The sequence below is a fragment of the Notolepis coatsorum genome (genome assembly GCF_963971535.1).
Source record: "Notolepis coatsorum genome assembly, contig: SUPER_10_unloc_2, whole genome shotgun sequence".
NCBI classification, from domain to species: domain Eukaryota; kingdom Metazoa; phylum Chordata; class Actinopteri; order Aulopiformes; family Paralepididae; genus Notolepis; species Notolepis coatsorum.
In genome coordinates, this window is record NW_028174871.1 from 902,409 (window position 1) to 907,152 (window position 4,744).

Genomic DNA, 4,744 nt, shown 5'->3' on the forward strand with positions numbered 1-4,744 from the left:
GCAGAACTTGCTGTCCCACGATTGGCGCACATGTCACATGACCTGGCCAATCAGAGCGCAAAACTCGAACGCGGAAACAAACATTTGGTGTCGAAGGTATACACGCCTCCCGCCTTGCATTATTATTGAGCGAGTGAAGACTATTATAGCTCGTTCCACTCCACCAATACACACATATTAACAGAGGCGTTGTTATTCAGGTGTGTGAGAGACTCTGACCCATCAACTGAAAAATGTTAATTATAATAATGATCATGATAACATAAAGGGGGAAAAAAAATAAAAATCTGCAGACGCCATTTTAATTGATTTGAAACTAGTTGCAAAATAAATTACAAAACAATGTGTTGGAAAATGTTATTATGATATAAAGAGAAAGCCCTGGCTAGACGAGCACACTCCTTCCTACACATAGCACACTCCTACGCAGAGCACACTCCTACGCCTGTACGTCACGTGACACAACGCCTCCAAAACGGCTGTTGACAGCGGGACGTCGTCCAACTCTCTGCGTAGGAGTGCGCTGCTCTCATAGTTGTGCCCTGCAGTGGAAACATGGTGAAAACCCATATCATTATAAACCTGGCTGTCCTGAGGTTAAAGCGGCTGTCTCCACCCGGTGGAGAGGTTCTGTATGACACCTTCACCTTACCATACCATGATGTAGACTACTAGAGCAGGGGTTCTCAACCTTTCTGCTGCCAAGGCACCAGTGTTCAATAAAATATTCCAGGGCACCCCTACATACGATAAAGACTTTTCCGGTCCTGTCTTTTTTGCTACAATGATGACAAAAGTGCTTGCTTTCAAAATAATGTTTATTTAAGAAACCGGGAAACACGTGTGTATATGCAGGCTATATAATGCATTATTAACAGGTGTTTCAGGTCTAAATGGCTTAGTACTGTTGACATTACACTGCTTGTAGTAGTAAATCAAATAGCATATTTCTTTAAATAAAATTACAGAAAATTATCACTAAAGTGCTATCTGTTGCAGCTGCACACTTTTCCATAAAGATTGCATATTTGGATACGTTTGACCATTTCTCAAAAGCAGAAAATCATGTATTTTTTTTAAATACAGAAAAGGATCACCAAATTACAATTTCTCAAAGAAATAAATAAATACAGAAAATAAGCACTTGTTCACTCAGTGGACATTTCTAGCTCAATGCGAGGTCTGCTGCTGCTGGCTAATAATACCGTCAATACGTGGGGAGATCTTTGGCAACACGCATGTCATCCTCAAGGCTCAACTTGGCCCTATATTTTGTTTTCAGAGCTGTCATGGATGAAAAGCCAGCTTCACACAGATATGTGGTGCTGAATGTTATCAACACCTTAACTGCTGCATCATGAGATACTTGGTACTCAGCACCACACCCTGAAACTAGCTCTCCAGGTGGTATCAGATGAGTTCTTCCAACAGTTTGGATGGAGATGTGTCAGGAAGCTTTGTCTCAATGTTGTCTGTAAAGGTTTTTTTTATACAGAGTAACTTGGTGATCCTTTTCTGTGTTTTATTAAATAATGATTTTCAGATTTTGAGAAATGGTCAAACTTATCCAAATATGGTATTTTCATGGAAAACAGTGCAGCTGCAACAGATAGCACTTTAGTGATAATTTTCTGTAGGATAATCCAAAAAAAAAAAAAAAAATTACATCTCAAGGCACCCCTGGCAGCTCTCTGCGAGAACCGCTGGACTAGAGAATTGATTGATTGAATGAAAACTTTATTAACAGATTGCAGATGGGTACAATACAGTACGGCTCAATACATACAATTTTAAGGGGATGCAGACCAGAGAAAGACTTTAGTCTCGTTTACATCAGGGTCCCCCATTTTCAATTCATCATAACAGTATACAAATAAAGGTATACAAATAGATCATGTTTATCATCTTTGGTACCGATGCTTTTTTCTTGAAAAACAAGAAATATTTAAAGTCTAAAGCCCTCCTCCGGTTATTAATCAACTTTAAGGTAGATAACATTCACCCACTAGATGTCATTTATCCAGTCAGGTGCATTCCATGTGGGGAAATGGGAAGTAGGGAGGGGATACATGCACGCAACATGTAAACAACATTCATTTTGGACCCGCAAAAATTATGAAATGATAAATTCATGAATCAAATAACTTTTTGGGGATGGGGGGGGGGGGGGCAATACTTTTATTCCGCACCTTTCTAAAAGCTCTGTGGATGCATTTTTTATTAAACCTTTGATTATTACTCTATATAACATTTGTATCTATAGCACCATGAATAGGCATCCTTCCATCTTTTACAGGTCGTGAACCAAAGAGGTTGTGAACCAAAACTGCTGTAGAACAGCAGAACATAAAAAGACACAAGAGTTAAAAAGAAAGAAAAAAAGAAAGAAAGCCCAACAAAAAGTTAGTTTTTTAACTTTTTTATTGCTTAAACTGCCATCTGGAACAATCTATACCAAAAGGATGAACGTCTTTGCACATACAGGAGGTCAAACTGAACACAGTCATATTGGGTAGAATAGAAAAAGAATGGTCCTCTGGATTTGACCCGCAGTCGTGGTAGTAGCGCCGCAGGCCTAACGAACTCGCTGATGAAGTCGGGGCGAGCAGGAGTGAACGACTACTGTACTGTAAGCCCAGGTTAGGTAAGCTAAGGCAAACTGGGACGATTGCAGTGTGTGTGACCAAAAAAAAAAGAAAACAAAAAAAAACATTTGGGACTCCGAACTTGTGACGACGATGCTGCTCCTATCTACATGAAGATGGCTTCGAAACAAACTGAATCCTTTCCTATAGCCCCTGAACCCAGCAATTTCCTATAGAGCGGGATGAAGAGAAGAGGATGTGCGTCTCGTCATACCTACGCCGGTAAGAGGCGATGGCGGCCGATCCAAACTTAAATCAAATCAACGAGAATCTCCTGACGGTTCGGGAATGGTTAATTCAACGGTCAAGAAAAAATACAATGGAATCCACTAATAAAATCACTCCCCAAGCTGACGACACTGCAATCGAGCCCAAAAAATAATCAAGTCTATCCGTCAATCGATCAGTCAGTCAGTCAGTCAGTCAGTCAGTCAGTCAACCATCCATTCCCGTCGATACACATCAGCTTAAATGTAGACACGCTGTTTAACGGAAACTTTTTTTTTCTTCTTTTTTTAAAGAACAGCTTAGAGATAAGATTTAAAAAGGACATGGGTTATTATGGGTTATTATCTCGGGGTCGCGCAGGGAAGGTTTAAAGCAGTGAGTCAGGAATGAAGAGCCGGGCCTAGAAACCCAGAAGTCGACATTTCTGTGCAAGTTAGTAAAAGAAAAAGAAAAAAAAAAAAGACAGAATTACATTATTATGCTCATCTAAATAGTCATCAAGCAGTTAAGCCAGGGAGTAAATAACCAAATATTTGACAACGCCCCCCCCCTGCTACTGCATTTAGCTGCAGGGTCCTTTTTTTTTTTTTTAATACACGCTTCCATTCATACCAAAACCCACTGGCTGCCTAAAGATATTATGCCAAGTAAAGCATCGAGAGCGGCTCACAAGCTATTCTGATGATAAGACGAGTCACTTTTTTTTTTTTCAAGAGGCGTATAAGCAATGACACTAGCTTTTTAAATAAATATCTTCTCTCTCTCTCTATCTGGTAAATGCGCGCAATCGTCTTTAATAATAATGTCGCTGGGGCAGATTCGCTCCGCTTTACTTTTGCACTCGTGATGATTAAATACATAAATACTTCAAAAAGTCCTGAATCCATAAAACAATCTACATTTTGGAGACGTGACTTTCATTCACGTGTAAATTACCCATTTTGACCTACTTGGAAGAAAGAAAAAAAAAGAAAAGAAAAAAAAAGGTTTAACCCATGACATTTTACACAATACAACTACATACTGTATTGTCGGTTGACAAGAAGAAGCATTTATTTTTACGTCGTGGCACTGGACACCTAAAATAGAATTTATGGAAAAATAAGCATTTACAAAAGACATTTAAACATATATAATTATTTTTTTAAGATCACCATCACTCCAAACCATAGCCAAAACATTAGTTCATCATTCAGTCAACGATGATAATAATAATAATTAATAATATAACTATGATCATTTTAAGTATACTATAATAAAATGTTTGCTTACAAACCATAGCAGAATAGCGATGAAGTTATTTGGTGTATACTGAAAAATTCGGAATACTGAAATACACTTAATACTCTCTTGTTTTTGTATCCCACAGAGTAGTCAAGGCAGTTCTTGTATTGTCAATGGTTCTACCAATCAAGAGGACATAACTACTTCCTGTTTGCCAGTTTCCAAATGGTTTTGGAATAAAATACATTGCATGTCCACAGCTATGCGCCTTGCGGTTTTGAACAATAATCAACATTTGGCACTAGCCTGGTAGCTGTACAACGGAATAAAAACCTTAAGTTGTACGGGCTCTCTCAAACTAGATAAAACAACAATTCAGTTCAGTCAGCGGGCGGATCAATGGTAACCTCATGGGTATAAATGAAGGATGCAAGTGCGACCATTGATTATCATAGCTTCAAAACGGATAAATGCTTGAGAAAATGAGATTTAAATCATATTCTTACAGCCTTCATATGATATCTAGCTTCTGCTCCATGTTAAAATATTCATATTTTCCATGCGATGATTTCGACGAGAAAACAAATGAGAGGAAGAAGATCTTAAGTACAAGTCCTCTTTTAACCTGAACCAAACTAGAACGTAAA

At 38.5% G+C, this 4,744-nt stretch overlaps 1 protein-coding gene and 1 long non-coding RNA gene across 2 annotated transcripts in view; one reads left to right on the forward strand and one right to left on the reverse strand.

Annotated features, from left to right (window-relative positions):
- Nucleotides 1–2,409: 2,409 nt before the first annotated feature.
- Nucleotides 2,410–4,744, forward strand: part of LOC311236325 — a 3,292-nt gene continuing 957 nt past the window's right edge. The window contains exon 1 of the long non-coding RNA XR_014620206.1: nucleotides 2,410–4,744. This exon is cut by the window's right edge and continues 84 nt beyond it. This is a non-coding gene — a long non-coding RNA (uncharacterized lncRNA).
- Nucleotides 3,313–4,744, reverse strand: part of prkar1ab (protein kinase, cAMP-dependent, regulatory, type I, alpha (tissue specific extinguisher 1) b) — a 22,387-nt gene continuing 20,955 nt past the window's right edge. Inside the window, exon 11 of the mRNA XM_084338398.1 lies at nucleotides 3,313–4,744. This exon is cut by the window's right edge and continues 1,351 nt beyond it. The gene's annotated coding sequence lies outside the window, so the exon portion shown is untranslated.